General features: G+C 46.4%; 1 protein-coding gene across 1 annotated transcript in view; it reads left to right on the top strand.

Moving 5' to 3' along the window:
* Positions 1-7,425: 7,425 nt before the first annotated feature.
* Positions 7,426-17,033, top strand: part of LRRC7 (leucine rich repeat containing 7) — a 216,376-nt gene continuing 206,768 nt past the window's right edge. Inside the window, exon 1 of the mRNA XM_080406612.1 lies at positions 7,426-16,002. The gene's annotated coding sequence lies outside the window, so the exon portion shown is untranslated. The remainder of the gene's footprint in view (positions 16,003-17,033) is intronic.

Raw genomic sequence — 17,033 nt, 5'->3', positions numbered from 1 at the left:
GTCCAACTTCAGTGCTATTAACTAATGCACAGAGCATCATCCCTGCTGGGAGGGAATAGCTGGCATGAAGAGTTCAGCAAGAGGCATGCACTGCATTTCTTCAAGACTCCCTAAGCAAAGGGTGAGACAGGAAACAAAAATCTCTTTTCTAAGTTTCAGAGCATATAGGCAGCATAGGTAATGCAACAGAGAGTGATTAAAAAAGCAATGCTTTTACCCAAAACCTACAATTTTCCTGGAAGCCAGTGAAAATCTCTCCAGATAGGGGTAGTATAGTTCAAATGGATTTTCTTTTCAGAAATCCTCAAGACAAACAGCAGCGATGCATAGGGCTCCTCTCACACCAAACCTGCTGCTCCTACCAGGCTCCAGGTTTGGCTTCGATGACTGAACTGCGAGCGCCGCTCTTCACAACTCTTTTTATTGAAGGGGAGCCAGAGCCGGCTCTCACTGAAGGCAAAGGAAAGGCTCTTTTTGACGTCACTGAGAATTAAGTCGAATCCCTGGAAAGGATCCAAAATGAAAGTGAGTGAATAATTCACAACCAATAATTTATGCAGAAAATGTAGTTTCTTTTCCTACTCGAGGCTTGCCTGTAAAATGGAAAAGATTACTTCAGCTGTGTTTGTTGTTTGAATTTGTTTAATTAAGCTGAGTGAGGCTTTGAACCTCAGGTTTATTTTATGGATTGATTGTATATAGTTTGTATATCTGATACTTGATTTTGAGAAAACCTTGCCTACTTTGGTTAGGGAAAAATTAACTGAACTGTGTCACAATGCTGATTTTTGTGCTCTGATTGAATAAGCATAATACATACTTGCAGGGCTTGACCCAAATCTTTTTTTCATCACTTGCTCTTGGATTAAGCCCATGATTGAGAAGAGGCTTGAAGAAATACTTGTCATAGATGCTTAAGATGTTCAAGAAAAGGAAGAGACAAGAAGAACTGGGAAATTTCAGTAAACATGGAACATTTCTTGCATCATCTCAGTTTTCTGGAGAATAAGCCTTTTGCAACAGGTCCTGCCTTGCTGTAAAATGAGGAAGTGGGTCTGCCCGGTGAGCTGCAGGGCAGAGGGGCTGCAGAGGATGCCCAGCCCACCTTGACTCAAGCATCCTTTCTTAAAGGAAAATAAAAACCCAACAACAACCTCCATACATTTAAGTCAGCCTTGCACCTATGCTGCAGTCTTAGTAAATTTGGGAAGGTAATAAGCAAAGGGTTTAGTTCTGTTGAGACAGCTCAGTGTCCTCAAACCAGGGCACACTGTGCTCCCCAGGTAAATACTCCCCAAAGGAATGATGAGCTGGTTTAAGAAGGCCAGGAATAATTAGACATGTGAGACTTGAAATGACTTTAAAGAAATTATAATTATTCTTTATACATTTTAATACACTATTTATTTTAAAAAAAGAGAGAATATACTTGTACTTAAAAAAGTGTTTGCACATTTAGAGAGCAGCCTTGTTGCATAAGGACAGGGGGGAAGGAAGCAGCTTCGATTGCTAGCAGTGATAGCTTGCCCCAAACAGGGAACACTTACTACCTTAAACTGTTGGCAGCAGTTTGCTCTGTCCAGAGCAGGGAGCCAGCAATTGTGGCTGGTTTTCATCTTCCCATTCTGAAAGATCTGAGTTGCTGCCAGTTTTAAATGATGAATTTAAAAGGTTATTCCTGGTATGCATGTACAAGTACAGGTAACCTGTATCCTTACTGCCTGGCCTGGTGAAGGCTGGCTGGAAGTGGCTGTTCCCGGTCTCAGGGCACAGAGTATAGTGGAGTGGGGAGGCATCACTCCTGCCTTTGCAAATGCAAAATTCAGTGCTTACAGCAGAATTTCTTCTTTTTTTGGTTTTGACTTTTTTTTTTTTTTTAAATCCTGAAGTGCATGCTTTACCCAGTCCTTAAGGGCATCCCAATTCTACCATCTTTGCATTGGATGCAGCCTGCCAGTGTTCAGCCATCCGCACACTCTTCTTTCTGTGCCAGGGCCATAAATTCTGAGTTAAATGGAAGCCAAGACCTGAGATCTTGAGGAGCTTCATCAGTGATCTCTCTGTAGCCAACCACCCCTCTGCTACGATGCTGCTTCTTTTGTCCTTGAAGTCCATGTCCACCCTACCAGCCCTGCACTGATCCTGCACCCCCCAGGTAAATACTGGTGACTGCAGGGTTTGGTTACATGTCACAGTCTGTCCATTCTCTGCTCTGGGCTTGTTGGGCCTTTCCAGGCACTTAAGGGACTTAGTGTTCATAGACCTTTATTTTTAGTGTGGAAGATGATGTAATACCTCACAGTGGGGTCATTTATGCTGCGAGCTAGAGATGTGATAGCAATCACTGGCGTTTCAGGAGGGACTTCCAAATTCTGCTCCTGTGAATTTCCTACTAATGCTCAGCTCTGAGTCTTCAAAGTATTTTCTCTTTTACTTTTGTCAGGGAAATAAATGTGATCACCAAGGTGCTGTTCTAAAATGTACTGCTCATTTTACGTAACCGATTGCATTAATTAACATTCATCTGAGCAGGCATAGGTGTGGTGGGGAGAATAATAGAGTTCTTATAATCAACCTTCTGGGAAAAAGATATCATAATTCCGGCATGTGAATACTGTTTTATCCATTGAAAAATATTCCCCTGTTCCCTCATCAAGAGCAGAGTGAAAAAGAGAAAGAAGAAGGTTGGTCAGATTACAGTTGTTTCTAATTCAAATGCAAAGAGTCTTCGTGGCTCTGAATATTTTGAACAGAAAGTGCCTGCAGCATTGGGCTTCACCAGACATAGGAACTTATCTCCAAGGAATATATTCCTTTGGTCTAGCATAGCTGGTGTTTCAGTAACATGGCAGATTTAAAAACTCTCCACTGACAACATCTGTGGGACTCTGACAAGTGATTAACAGGAAAAGGAGCGTTTCATTAGGACATTCACATTTTTATGCCGAGTTATCAGTTTTGGTTTATGTAGGATTGAATAAGGAGTTGATGTTTGGTGCACTGCTGATATTCATGATACACGACTCAAAATTACGCAGGAGTGAGAATGGCCAGGAATAGACATCTGCACTGTACAAACCCACTTCTGTTGCACTCAGTCCTCTGATGCTGGAACTTGTCCTGTAAATGTCTTATGTCCTGGGTAAAGGCAGTTTGGAGCAGACATTGTGCAACTGTGAAAGAATCAGAACTGCAGGTTGGGCTGCTGGGACCCTCCCTGCAGCCCCTGAGTCCCAGCTGGCCACTGTGCAAGGAATAACAGGTGATGAAGTAAAAGCCTCCAGTGGAGGGAGGCAGAAGCCAAGTGCATGAACAGGAAGAGGAAAAAAAACCCTGGTGGGTGCTGGAGTGGGGCCTCTCCTTCGGCACAGAGCTAAGGGCAGGGGCAGGCTGGTGCCTCTGCCAGCCCCTCTGCAGGTCCTGGATGCAAAAATGTTCTGTTTGTTCCTGCAGATACACCAAATTGTGCAAGGGTACTGGAGGAATTTGAGAGTATGAGACCTGAGGAACTGAAAGGAAAATGAATCTGTGTCGATCCCAGCTAAGAGCGTCTCTGCCATCCTGAAGGGCTGATGGAACCTCAGGTAGAAGGACACGTTGTGACAGCCACGGTGGGGACAGACCCTGGGGGGGATCCAGAAGAACAATCTTGATGGCAACTACCATGTGCCAGGCAACGGAAGCTGTGGGGTTTTGGGAGGCACATGGTGCTTTGGACATGACTTAGAATAAAAAATGTTGAAATGAGACAGGCAGAAAAGGATGGGGAATTACATCAAAAAGAACCACATGCCAGTCAAACCAGAGAAAAGCCCAGGGTCTGGAAGAAAACACAAGAACTGTGATGGGTTATGTCACATGAAATCAGAGGATATATACTAAGCTGGAATAAAATGGGGATAGCACCAAGAGTCCAGGTCAATAATTCAGGGAAAGCTGGGCATAATTTCATGGGGTAATAGACCATCGGCTGGGAAGTGCACGGTCATTTATGAAGCCCAGTGTGGTGCCAGTGTGAGAACCTGTGCAGGAGGTGCTGCAGTGCTCCATTGGCCACAAGAGGAAAGCAAGGCGGACCCATGGGTGGCAAACTGGAAAAACTCAATGCCAGTCATGGTGAGTTCTCTGTATTAATGAAAGAGAGAGAAAGTAAAATAGTGGACAGAGTCTGTAATAATCTCCATGAAGAGTATGCTTGGCAAGTTTGGGGGAAGGAACTGAGGCAGAGCAGCGAGAGAGCAATAGGAAACAGTTTATTCATCAGAGATGTTTCTTAGACAAAGAACACTATATAAAATGTTCCACAGGTGTTTTCTTTTTCCATCTTGACAAAATAAATGTTGTCTATGGAGGAATGTCACACTGAAGAGGCTCCTTTTAACCCAGCTTGTTTTGCACGTGACGAGGGATGTGATGATGCCCCCCTTTGCTGGCTGCAGCTGCCTCTTGCAGAAGGACTCACCCCTCCTCTCCTTTCCCACAGGCGGGATAGGTGCTGAGGCACCAGCCAGCCTCTCTTCCCAAACCTGGTCTCTGACCATGACTGGCTATTGCCAGGATCTCCCACACATGTACAGTCATGTGTATGTAGGACCGTAAGTGACAGCTGCTTTTGAGGACTGACCATGGCTTCCTTCATAAAGCGCCAGCAGCTTGAAGTGTGCATGATTTCTCCATGGGCTGCAGTTGCTGGGAGCTTTTTCCAGTGCTTGAATGTATTCATCACATGCGCCAGTTCATCCATCTTTCATGCTTCCAAGAAAAAAATCATGATATATTTGATGCTGTAGAAGGTATTGAGCTCTACACAGATGATGGTTTGGCCTGGGAATCAGAGCAGCTGAGCAGACAGAACCTTCTTTCCAGTTTTGGGAGGAGCTGGAGTGCAGGCGCCTGCAGCTAACGAACTGCAGCTCAGCAAGAGCCTGATTAAAATTGCACCTAGACTAACAACACACAGCGTGAGAGCTCAGAGCAGGGAAAGCTGATTTCCCTCATTCTCACTCACCCTTTCCTTGCGCTCACAAGCATTGAAATGTGCATGACCAGCTGGGCTGACCAAGTTCGTGTCTGGGGACACATAGGACAGGGGCGTACCAGGAGACTTCACCAGGGGTCTACTCTTTCTCCTGGATTCTGCTTGCCTGGAGAAACTGGGCTGGTCTTTGGGTGGGTCTCCTGTACCCTTCAAGAGTTGTGTTCGTTTGCGCTTCATCCTGCTGTCATGCGGCAGAAAGCAGATGGGCACAGACATCTGGGGCACCGCTCGGATCTCAGCATCAAGCACATTCATCTGTGTACCGAGGACAGCTACTCAAGCGCTGGAAGGAGACCAGGAGCATGATGTAAATCAAAACATACCAATAATCCTGGCTAAGTCCCAACTGAAGTTATTCAGGGGTGAGGCTAGGGAGTGGCTGCTACGGGCGCTGTGTCGGCTGTGTGGAGACTGGGGAGCCTCGCAATGGAAACCAGGTGCTCTGGCCAGTGCCAGCCAGGGAGCCCTGCTGAGGGCTAGCATGTGCGGGAAGGACACCGGTCCTCGCTGCTGCTGCGTCAGCGTGGCAGAGATGCTCACACATCTGCTCCCATTTCTCTCCTGCAGCTTCTGCCTTGCCCAGGTCCCGGTCTGGTGTGCACAGGCAGCACGTGCATTCACCTGGTGGCACAGCCATGCTGTGAGCCTTGTCCTGGTGAGTGGAGACGGGCAGAGCACAGTGTGCCCAATCCCAACTTTCAAATGAGTTTTTTGCTGCTTAGCCCCCCAGCTCAGTGCCTCCCATGCAGTGGGACATCAGAGCTGGCTGTCAGGTGAAAGACAACAGGCAATCCAGGAGGAGGCAAAAAGGTTTCAGAGCAGATGTCTGGGATTTCTCCAGCTTTCCACAGCTGTCCCAGCTGCAGCTCAGGGCTTGTACAGGGCCCAGCATCATTTGGTCCTGGGGCTCGCCCAGGAACAGAAATAATGTGAAGGACAACGTGTCTGCCATTGTTATTTTTGCAATCTGTATTTTTGTCTGCAAATTCACGAGCACCTTTGAACTAAAAAAGGGAAAGATTCTTATCAAAGAGTGTTCCTTGGTAGTTGTTTTAAATGGTAATGTTTGCAGAAGGTTCAATATTTCACATAAATTAAAGAAAATACATCTTGTTCCAGAAATGCTTTATAATATCCTAAGGAGAGAAGCAGGGAAAAATATTGCCTAGTAAGTGATAATATATCAAGGTTTCTCTGCTCATTATCAGCATAAGAGACATAATATACATAAAATGTAGGTCATAGCATCCCATTTAACACCATATTTATCCTTGGTGTGAGAGGCAGTTGTGTGCTTCTGCAAAAACAAGACATGTTCTGATAAGAAATTTCAATGGCAAAACCCCTTCTTATCTTTCAGATAAGCAAATGTGCTTGCTTTCTCCACGGATGCTTTTCACAGCATGTCCTCTCCCCCGCCTTCTCCCTGCTCCGCTCTTGCTGCTGCAGGGTGAGTGAGGCTGGGCGGAACTCCCTGTTGGCAGGGTTTGGCCCTCAGGGAGCGGAGAGGCTGAAGGCACCAAGGGGCATCTCTGAAGGGATGTGGGCAGGAGGGCAAATCAGCCCTGGCGATGGCAGAGCAGGGAGGAGGAGACGGTAGAAGAGACCATGTGTCCTCCCTGCGCTGGCACCCGGGACAGGCAGACCGTGCTGGCCCTGAGCAGAGCAGACTCACCAGCCGGACCCAAACGGCTGCAGCTACAATTTCAATATCAGAGGGAGAAGTAGGAGAAATCTGGTGACATTTAGGACTCCAGGTGCCATGCTGTGGATTGCAATTATGGAAAAAGAGCTGTTGATACAGTTCAATGCGGGACGCTATGATAAAGGAAACTTTACCTTCTAAAAACATTATCGCAAAAGATTTTCAAGCAGCTTGGTAACCTGGCCTGGGGCCCCTGCCCGGAGCCACCGAGCTCCTCTGTGAGCAAGAGGAGATGTTTCAGTGGTGGTGGTGCAGAAACGTGGTGTGTGTAGGAACTGCTTTTGGAGATGAGGAGGAGATGATGATGCACCGCCATCATCCAGAGGAGGTCACCTCACCCTGCAAGCAGGGACAAAGTGCACCTGTGTGACAACACTGATCAGTGCTGCCACTTGAGTTTTATTATTTTTTGGTCATTTTTCTTTCCTCTTTAGCAGAATAGTTCCTCTGATAGTCACCTGGTCTTGTGACCACCACCACTGCCTTGCGGCCAGGCAGGAACCTAAAGGAGGTGTGTGGGAGGGCTGGGGCAGGCAGGGATGGGGCACCAGGAGTGGTCTCTCACGTGTGGCCTGGGGTGCAGATGGGTGTCCGTGCCACCACTCAGTCCCAGTCGCAGCTTTCTTCTTCCATGGCTGAACATCCACCATGACTTTTTGGGGGTGCAGATGGGTGTCAGTGCCACCACTCAGTCCCAGTCTCAGCTCTCTTCTTCCGTGGCTGAACATCTACCATGACTTTTTGGGGGTGCATGATGTGAGTGGTTTGCTGAAAACCAGTGCAATCAGGAGCACAAGTAAAAATGATACAATTAGTGTCCAGTCCGTTCCCTTGGCATTTCTCAGATGAGCTGTATATGGTGTTCTGCATAATAATAAGAAAATTAGAGACAAGAGCTACCACCATTAAACATCTTCAAAATAATTAAGCAATAAAGAGTAGCACAGGAGGGTGCAGGAGACACTGATAGATAATCAGAAAGTTGCAGCAGGTGAAGGCTGACCAGCAATGATAAATGGCAAGGCAGAGGGAGGAGGGGAATGAAGGGGAAATACTGTTAGCATAGAAAAAACTAAATAATAAGATAGTGAAGCTCCTGCTTGCCCTCCTGTGCCAAGGCAGGGCAGATAAGCAGCAGGGTGTCAGGAGCGCAGAGATGGATCATTGAGCAGCTGAAATTTGTCTAAATCATGATGATGAGTGAGACACTGAAGTGCTGGCCTGAAGCCTGTAAAGGAGACGGTACATGAGGTGGGAGGAATCGGTACAATACGGATGAGGAATAATATTACATGTGAAGCCAGGAACAGCCTAAAATACTGGCTTTAGCAAGCAGGGAGGATTGGACTAATGTGCAACATACACACCCAATAACTAACAAACAGAAACTTAAAAGCAAGGGGAGTGGCAGGCCATGGGCTGGCAGTCAGAAGCCTGTCAAAAGTGGGGGTTACTGGTGCCCCCCAGACAGCCCCGTGCTGCCAGAGGCGCCGAGGCCGGGCACTAAGCGGGGCAGTTGCATCCATAGCACCCTTCCCTCCGCATCCCAGCTGGAGTGCTCATGGCTGGGGCATGGCGTGAAGCTGGGAAACCACCGCTCGTCTTTCATATTGTGCTACAGTATACTGCTCTGAATAAATGAGCAAAATTAACATAATGTCAAGCATTCAAAATAAGCAAATTTGTGTTTATTCACAATGTGCAAGATGACCTGGTGAAAAAAATCTCTCCTTTGAAAGAGACGCGGTAATGCCAGGGGTCAAAAAAGAAATATTAACGGTATTAAATAGAAAGCATGGACCTGGATCAAAACATGATGTTACAGACAGAAATACAGAAACTGCTGCAAAAGACTGTAGAGCTAAAAAATACCTTTCTAGAACTATGGATAAGTATAGAAACATGTGAATGAGGCAAGAGAGGAAAGGCCACAGTGTCACTGACTCCCTGGAGCTGAGTTCAGGGTGTTTCTGCAGTCTTCGCTGTGTGCAAGGCACTAGCAAAGGGGGGCAGAGGGATGGAGAGATCGCGGGACATTTCAGGTGCTTTGCCTGAACTTTTGATGTTTTTGAAAATAGGTTAAGACATCAAATCATAAAACACCCAGGCAACCAGGCACGAGCCACCCGCAGAGCCATGGCCCCTGGCCTCTCTGGACCCGCCTGCTGCTGAAGTAAAGCAGCAAAAAGATAAAAAAATTCAGTTGTCTAAAATCAGCCAAAATACAGAAAACTGCTTAAGACATAATTATCTAGTTTTTTATTAGACATAAGGAATATGTTACTCTGGAATTGTATAGCTTTCAGAGCGCCTTGCAGGCTCTTTCTACGCACACAAAATTGACTGTAATAGCAAGATTTCAAGAATTCCAGTGGAAGATGACCTGGAAATAATGGAGATACCACTGGCAAGGCAGGGAGGTCCTTACACAGGATCATTAGAAAACATGAAATAGGAAAATGAAGTGTCTGGGTAGCTCAAGGGAGACTAACTGACCCCTGGGAGGTTAGTGTGGTGCTAGGGGACCCCCAAAGGGAAAGACCCTGAGCTGCACCTGCAAAAGGTCTGGCAGCCCCTCCTCTGCCCAGAGCTGGGTTTTCCCTGCCTTCCCCCGGCTTGTGGAAACTGAGCAGTGCTCCCCAGTGCCTTGGATGCTGTTACTGCTAAAATACAAAATCTCACCCTTTAGTGCCCCCTTCTAGAGATAATTTTTACTGACATATTCTGATTTCCCCCCTTTTTTTTACACTAAATATATTTGTCAGGCTTTCTTTTTACAACTGTGGAAAGCACATAACTTGCATTTTTTATATTATGTATATTTTTTCCCCTCTCCATCTGGAAAGCCCCTTGGAACTCATTTTATGTTCTGCATTCCCTATTAGAGGGAATGAGGCTAGTTCCTTACTCAAGTCAATAAAAGTTAAATTAAGCTGAAAAGTTTGGAGGAAAACGGCTTCTATATTCATACAGAAAGTAGAGGTGAAAACACAAGGCTGAAGCTTTGATGTAAAACTGAGAATATATTTCTAATTTTATGAATAGTCCAGTGGGTTTCCGCAGGAATATTTCATGTGCAGGGCTTATGCCTAAAAGCATCTCTGTGAGCACTGGAGGGGGCAAAACTCCCAGCTCCAGCAAGCCGGTGCCGACAGCCCAGGGCAGCACGGCAGGGTCGGATGGCGCTCCGTGTACATGCAGATATAGGGAATTTGGTGCATGTATGTCTGAAAATTTTCTGTGTACATACACGCTTTCAGTGTCCTCATTTTCCTCCACCTCAAAGCTATACTCATATAAATAAGTTGGATTTTTTATTCTTTTTGCATTTCTGAGCTGCAACTAGCTGATGCTGAGCCTGCGTTTCTAAATATGCCATCTTTTGTTGGTTTCTTTTCTCCCATTAGTATTTCCCATAAAAAATTGTGTGAGCTGAAGCCCAGGAGCAAGCACTCAATGCCTTTGGGCCCTGCCCCGCAGAAGTTAATGCCATGTGGATGCTGCCTTTGGAAACCTGAAGGACTTTGGAGCGTGCAGGGAGCCACGCACAGCCAGCAGCCTCCCCGCCCCAGGCTGGGTCCTCCATCCTTTCTTCTGCCCGCCTTTCCTCTGCTCCTCTGGGCCATGAGGGGTGGTGGTAACGGGTAAGATTTGAGAACATATCCCTGCATCTGCATGGATAAGCACTATCTGAAGCCATCTCAGCAGATCTTTGCAGCTGAGCAAACATGTCTCGTACTGGCTTGAGTCTTCAGAAAGTCAAAACCTAGGATGGCCAGGCTGGATCGTGGCATTAGCAAGGGAAGCACAGTGGGAAGCAGTCTGACACTTCTGGAACTGCACGTAGGTGCTGCTGGTGTCACAAATAATATCACTTCTCTGCAACCAAAGGACAGCAGTGGTTTCCCCTTTGGTGATGAATAAATGGGCAGCAAGCCTTTGGTGTAACCTTAGGCCTGCTGAGCACTTGGTGGTGGCATGCACTCCCTGTGCATTTCCCCAGGTGTTCTCACGCCATCCAGCAATGAAAAATTCCAGCAATATTTTCCGTTGTGACAAACCTGTTGGATGCTGGGGACTGCCAAGCACACGTGAAGCCTGATTGTGACCAAAAACATATTTGTTTCATATTTGTATTACTTGTCTGTCATGGATTTCTGCAGAATACACTTTGCTGCACCCTACTCAAGCAGGGATTTAAAGGAGCGGGACCGGCATGTAAGAAGACAGCTCCATAGCAAGTCCTTAGAAAAGTGCTGTTCACTAATGAATGGATTTCCATGTTTTTATTATAACAGGCTGGCAGAAAAGTAAATAGATGTGCTAACATGAAAAATCAAGTTTAATTTTAATGAAATGTTTATTCACAGCAAGTTTAATATTAATGTTAAATTGATCTGTGGAATTTTTCCCCATCAAAATTTAATGTGATACAGTCTTTGCTTTTTTCCACTAAAAGCATCTTCCAATTAATTGGCAGATAATGCACTGTAAATCCAACACTGCCACTCAGACAGTCCCAGGCCATTATTTTTTTTAAGTACACAACCACTCAATAAATAATTAAGAATGATTTATGGTGGTATTCCACTAGTACTAGCGTATCAGTATTTTTTTTTATAGTTGGAAAACAATGAAAATTAAGAACGAATATATATGTCAGCTGATTACCGCACATATCGTGCATACCTTGAAAATCTGTAACACCTACACGGCAAGATACAGCTGCCACATTGTGCTTTGCAGAAAGGAGCCCCGAACTTTGCCAGAGATCTAAACAAACTCTACACAGCTTGGTCTAATCTGGAAGCAAACGCACTAGCTTCTCCCTCCCTCTCTCGCCAGTTCAGGGGCTGGCAGGCAGAGCAGCTCCACATCGAGAGGATGGCTCAGTGCCTTGCAGTGCATGGCAGCAATTAATGTGGGGTTTAAAAACAACTTACTCTGCAACTGAAGAAAAAAAAAAAAAAAAAGGAGCTCTTACCATGGCAACTAACACAACGTGCAGCACTGCATGTCCTTCACCCCGCAGCAGGTACCCGCCAGGAGCCACGTTCCCCCTATAGAATAGTTCCATGCTTTGCTTCTTTGCACAAGGCAGAAACATGCCTGGGTTTATAACATTAATATTGATTAAAGAATTTTATGACTAAGTGTGAGGAGGAAGCAAAATCCTGTTTAGCTCTCCGAATAATTTTGAATGCTTATTTTTAGGCCAGCATGAGAGAATTGATTTACACCAAGCCCTTAACATTGTGAGGAAGCCAAGGGCCAGGTACTTAATCCTATTTCTGGCTCTTAATGGCTTCAGGTTGCAAAGCAGCCCTGGTACACATTGTCAGCGATGGGTCCCTGGACCACACTCCCTGGGGCTTCATTCTTCCTTCATTACAGGAAGAAACCACAAGAGCTTGTATACTTTCCACTGCTCCTTTCTCAAGGCTTTCTGCTTCATCAGCATCCTTTTGAATTTGTAATGAAACCAGATAGGCTGCAAAGCTAATAAATACAATTTAACATGAAAAACCTCTCCAAAACCTTCTTTATAGGTGTTTGTTTGCTAATCCATGGCTTTTCTTTAAATGTTCACACACAAACAAAACTAGTTGAAATTAAAAAACCCTTCATATATTCAACGCTGAAAGTGTGAAACATTCCAGCCCCCAAACTAATTACCTTTGGAAGCTGTAAGAAACTGAAAAAAGGGCTTAGAGTGAAAGTGTAATACTACTACTACTACTACTAATAATAATAATAATTAGTAGTAGTAGTAGTAGTAGAAGTAGTAGTATAACAAGAGTCTAAGCAAGGAGAGCAGCCTAGTGAGGGCAGACAGAGCCTGCAAGGTGGCTAGTGCAGAATGCAAGGAGAGGAAGCAGAAGGACATCCAAAGGGAGCTGGTCCCACTGGCGAGGAGCTTGCACTGGTGGCATACGGAGTCAGAGGCCCCCGCACTGGAGCAGACCCACATAACCAAGGGCAGGGATACATTTTTATCCCTGTTTCTGTGTACGTTATGTCCTTTTCACCATTGACCTTCCTATGTACCTCATCCATTGTATGCTGAAGGAAATTAGTGCGGCAATTAATTCTGTGGGGTTTGGAGCCAAGCCTGTGCACTTGGTCTCTCTTAGCACCAAGCTCCTCCCGAAATGGGAGCAAACCCATGCAGTTGCATGCCTTTAATGGGACCTATAAAGGGAAAAGTAAGCAGTTCATGGCTTTCTTCTGTTGTTATGATATTTATTACAAAGGATGTCTGTGGGTTTTTTCTGCTTGTTTTCTACTTATTTAAAGGAAAGACGTTTCTCCTGCAGGAGAGCCCCTTCTGCGATGCAGGGAGGCGAATGATTCAGTGGTGTGGAGGTTTTCCAGCCTAACTTTTCTCCTTCAGTTGTCAGGGAGGATAGTCTGAGCTGAATTTTAACAAACCTGCTTTCCTGCCAGCTCTTTTAGTATCAGTGGCAAAAAATAAATGGAGAGTTTGAAACAGCCTGAACACAAATCACACCCTGCTGCACGTAGTTGTGTCTTGTGAAGAAGATGCTGCTACCATTGTGGACCTCCTCGTCTTCAGATACCAACAGAGATCATCTGCGGGTCAATGAAGAGTGGACAACTCTTGCTCTATCAATGTAAAAAAAAGAGAGAATGTGTAAAATGTCAGAGGCATCTTCTGCACTTTCGTGTGTTTGGAAACACTCCCCCTTCCATCCAAATGCATCCTGGAATCCTTTGCTTTGTTCTTTGGGAACCTTGAAGGTCTGACTCTACTCCAGGAAGGCCGTGGCTGTTATCTGGCAACCTAAGATGGAAACAAGTTTTAAAGCAAAAAACCCAAACACAGGGCTTCAAATGCGATTAGATGTCAGACCCCACTGTTTCCCAAGGCAGCAGCATGGTAGGGAGCAAGTTTTGAAGGACACTGTCATCAATCCAGCTGTGGGGGTTCTGAGGAATATGTTTGCTACACCTTGTATCTGAGCTCACATCTCTCCGTTTTTCAGCAATGCCGAGATGAAAAGCTAGGTTTTGAGGCAGTACCCCCATTTGTGGTGAATAAGTAGACTTCTCTCCATAGGACATGAATTCTACACCCTGAGCTTTCTGAATTGTGGAAGGTGTCCCAACCCATGGTAGCGGGGTTGGAACTAGATGATCTTTAAGGTTCCTTCCAACCAAGCCATTCTATGATTCTATGAATCTCAAGAACAAGCATTTACCAACAAGCATTTATCTGGTAGACAGACTTGGGGGAAACTGCACCAAGCTTCCTCATCAGCATAAAAAATTAGGGCTCTGTAGGGGCCACTTAGTGCTTGAAAACTTGCAGCCGGATTTAGGCAGAGGTTAAGAAAATATTCTTTGTTTTGCAGGGAACTTTTTTGCAGTGATAACCACAGTGACCTCCAGGGCTGGGGAGAGCTGGCTACCCCATACCATCCTACTCCCACCCCCTTGCAGGGTTGGGATGGTCTTTCATTAGGAGATGTAAAAGTTTGCTTAACTTAACAGGGACTTATCCTATAGAACAGCTTTTCTGTGTCCCTAGGAAGACCAAAGCCCTGTTCCTTCAGGGCAACAGCCTGTGCAGCACTGGGTGCTGCTCAGAACTGGTCCCTTTGCAGAGGTCATATGTGCTTGGCTGACTTTAGGAGTGACAAAGCTCCAAGATGTCTCATGGTGAAGGATAATGTTCAGAAATCATAAACCAGCTCCCTCAAGAATTTCTATATAGACCTTAATTATCAACTGCTGTGTCCACTCAGGCATCTCGGCTGTACAACATCTCCATAGCTGCTTCTCTTTTTTAATTTCCCTGTCCTTTCCCTTTCCCTTCGTCTGGATTTTTCCTTCTCTTACCCTATCTTCATGCTAACACTTCTGCTGTTGGACCCCATTAAAGTACCAAACATGCGTCAAGCAGCACATCCTTGCAGTTCAGGCTCTGCTAGGAGATGCTGATGGGTGCTACATTTTCAGCCTTGGTTTGTGTGTGTCTGTCTGCTTTCCTCTCTGCCAGCCCTTCCTGTTCCCTTGGGGACCCTCCTTTGGCCAGAGCTGAGGGACCTCTGGACATTGCCTCTCTGCCGGCCAAAGCCTGGGAGGTTGTAGGGGACCAAGAGTTGGTAAAGGCAGCTACAGGCAGTGTGTGCGATGGGTGCACAGACAGAGGATTTGGGCTTTGCATGTCCATCCCACCGTGTCTGCCTGACCATCCTGTTGTATCTGTGTGTCCACCCTGCTGCACAGGGCTATGCATCCTCCCACCTGCCATTTCGCTGCGAGCATAATAAGCTGCTTGAAGCAGGGTGGAGCAGTTCCTCGAGCAGCAGCAGAGGACTAGGGTGATAATAAAGCAAAGTCCAGCCTGCATCTAAACCTGCCATGTTCCCACGACTACTGCATTCCCCAGAGCAATTGGGACAGTGCAGGGCAGTGCATCTGCCCCCCACCCCAACCATCCTGGGACGCGGCAGCACCAGCCCCTGGGACGTGCCTCCTCAGGCCCTTGCGAAAGCATCCCCACAGGGTGCCTTGACAACGAGCATCCCAGCATGGGGCACTGGTGTGGGTGCAGCTCCTGGCTTTGGAGCTGCAGAGAGGGGCAAAACACTCCTTGAAACCCTTGTGGTTATGTACATAGAGCAAAAGCAATCCTGGAGGAGTGGAAACGTGTCATCATTGGCACAAAGGCAAAGCAAATGCAGGAATGCGTTAAAACTGTCGATAAGTGACTAAATGCAGTAAACTAAGAGAGCATTTTCCTTTGTTCTCCCCTTTTGATGTTAGGTTTAAATCAAGCATGAGCTCGATGTCTACTTGATTTTACTTTTATAACTGTAATTAAGGGAGACTAGAGATCTCTGGAGTGTTGTCGTCTGCTTATTTTTGTATGCTGGCTTATGTTAAAATTTGTCATGCATTCCCAGCGGAGGGCAGGAGATACAGTGCCAGGTTTTCACAGCCCTTATTGAAATATTTCGTGTACCACAATAATTTCCAGGCAGCTTTTCAAGCTGCTCTTGCTTCTGGACGGCTGGAGGAGTTTGCTTGTCGCTCTTTGCGCAAATCCTGCTCCCTGAAAGCCAGGCTACAAACCGAAATGGGGCTGTGATGGCTCACCGTTACAGCACCCTGCGCTGGCAGAGCTGCTACCTGAAGGATGCTGCGCTGCCTGGCATTAAGCAGCTGCTGTTAAGAGAGGAGGTGGACGGGGCTTCTCCTTGGGAGTGAAGAGATGCATTTTCTGCCTGCGGTAAGCCAGATGCCACGGGGTCTGGGGTGCCTTGAAGAATGCAAGAGGTTTGGGGAGCCCTAGTTTTGCTGCAGCTCTTGCCAGGGTGTGCAAGGGGATGGAGGTGAAAATGGTGGGCACCAGCCCTGGGGGAAGGAGCAAGGGAGCTGTTCTTCACCCTGGTTTGGTACTGCGGGTGCAGGAGCAGGGTGGTAGGGGCTGGGTCCTTCCTGTCCCCACAAAATTGTCCCAAAGGAGCCAGCAAGTCATGAGAGGTGCTGGCAGGAGCTTTGTCTGCAAATGCGGTGCTGTGATGTTCTGCTGATGGGACCAGCCCTCGCGTGCGGATTGTAAGAGGCAGAAACCAATGTAGGGGTTTTGCTGTGCAAGATTTTGGAGTTGCCTTGTTTTGTTGTGGCATTTCAATTTTCATGTGATCTGAAGCTGTTTGGATCTGCCCAGGAAGCCTGGAAATGGCATGTCAGTAACGCTGCACACTTAGCTGCGGAGGTGGGGAGAGAGGCATTGCATCTGCTCCCCTTGAAATTGGGCTTTGTTTTACTTTTCAATTAAACACTTAGAGCTTGCGAAAGCATACGGGTCTCCAGAGGCTCTAATGCAAAGCCAGGAGCAAACAGATTGAGGTCCCTGATATGTCTAAGCAGAGTATTTTCAGTATCTTCCTTTCTTGATTGGAAATATAAGAAGCTGGTGTGAGCCCAGCTTAAAAAAAACCCCAAACGATTACACAAGGTGCTTCAGGAAACTTGTTGTTAGTAAGTGAGAGAAGAAGTCCTTGAGCTTCTCAGTGGAGAGAGGAGCAGAACTCTGGTTGTGCGTCCATGGAAGCGCCTTCAGGCTGTTTCACTGTGAAACAAGGCTCTAGCATTGCTCTCCTAGTGCTCTGGCAGTACTTTGCATTTTTTAATTACTTGCATGCTTTTGATTTTAAGGAGTGCAACTCCTTTTGCAGACCTCTGGCTGTCGAGGTCCAGAAGCTGTACAACCTCCTGGGAAGCGCGGGGCTGGCCCGCACGGGTGCTCCAGCTCGG

This window comes from Falco punctatus (genome assembly GCF_963210335.1).
Source record: "Falco punctatus genome assembly, chromosome: 11".
NCBI classification, from domain to species: domain Eukaryota; kingdom Metazoa; phylum Chordata; class Aves; order Falconiformes; family Falconidae; genus Falco; species Falco punctatus.
The sequence above is the reverse complement of the archived record's forward strand: the minus strand, read 5'-3'. Positions and strand labels throughout refer to the sequence as shown.